This window comes from Pygoscelis adeliae, unplaced genomic scaffold (genome assembly GCF_000699105.1).
Source record: "Pygoscelis adeliae isolate BGI_AS28 unplaced genomic scaffold, ASM69910v1 Scaffold60, whole genome shotgun sequence".
NCBI lineage: Eukaryota > Metazoa > Chordata > Aves > Sphenisciformes > Spheniscidae > Pygoscelis > Pygoscelis adeliae.
Genome location: NW_008823954.1, coordinates 1,151,016 through 1,152,219, shown reverse-complemented (window position 1 = coordinate 1,152,219; position 1,204 = coordinate 1,151,016).

Genomic DNA, 1,204 nt, shown 5'->3' with positions numbered 1-1,204 from the left:
AGAGCAGCAATTGGATTCAGGACAAAACAATGATTTATCACATCACTGAGGTTTTTTCTTTCTTCTTATAAATAGCCTGTCTCCGACTATAAAAGCAACCATCTTCTGGTCACCCATCTTTCCTGAAGGACCTAGTTTCAAACTATTACTGGCCTAACCCCAAACCATATTTAATTGGGCTGAGACACAAGCTCACCCTGCAGCAGCCCCTCAGATGTTTGTTTTTGGGAGCTACAAGTAGGTCCCAGAGGGGTGTCAGCAGGATGTCCAGGAGTGGATGGCGATTGCTTTGGACGGGGCAGGCTCTGTAGCTGTTACTAATCCCAGCTTTCATGGCATGGTGGGGCATGAAACAGTCCTGGGGGACCAGGGGTGTGCTGTGCAGAGCAGAGGAGGACACATCTCCCATCTACACTATTTAGCAGCACATGTGCCAAGCAGGGAAATAATTTGCAGAACACTGCCAGTGGGAGACCTCAACGATGAGCGTGTTTGGCCCCTTACTGCCCAGAGGTGTCTTGGTTTTTGTGTCACTTATGTGATCAGGACAAAGCAGGGATGAGTTGGGATGCTGCAGTCCGGTCACTGAGCAAATATCTAGGCTCAGCTCCTCCAAAACACCCCATGGACATTTTAAACCCAAGCACCGTCCGGCAGCGAGCAATATGGGTGGCACGTGAACAGATTGCAGAACTCGCCAGGATTTTGAGCCGCCTCCCAAGCTCACCCCTACCCTGTGATCCCTGTTTGAGTGCTTTTCTGAGCAAGGCTGACCCCACAGCCTTTTTGACTCCAGTTGGGTGTTTATTGCTTTTAGTGTCATTGAATCCCTCTGCCTCTTTAGAGAACAGCAGTATCCAACAGCGGCAGATACTGCTGTCACAAAATTGCATGGGCTCAGGGCAACCCAGAGCTAGTCTAGAGACCCCCCCCATAAGACCTCTCAGCTAGAGATTATCTTTCCTGTTGAGCTGGTGCCATCTAGTAAGTCCATGATGATGTCCCGCCGTGCCCAACAGGCTCTAAGCATCACGCCGGAGCCGCAGGGAGAGCCAAGTGCTTGTGGCTCTACAGTAACCACGCTGCTGCTGCTGGATAAAACATCACCAGAAGATGGGAAGGGCCATGGCAAAGGCCCGCTCCCCACTCTGCTACAGCTGCCTGGGGTTGCAGCAGCTCCAGGGTGATTCATCCCAGACTGGGA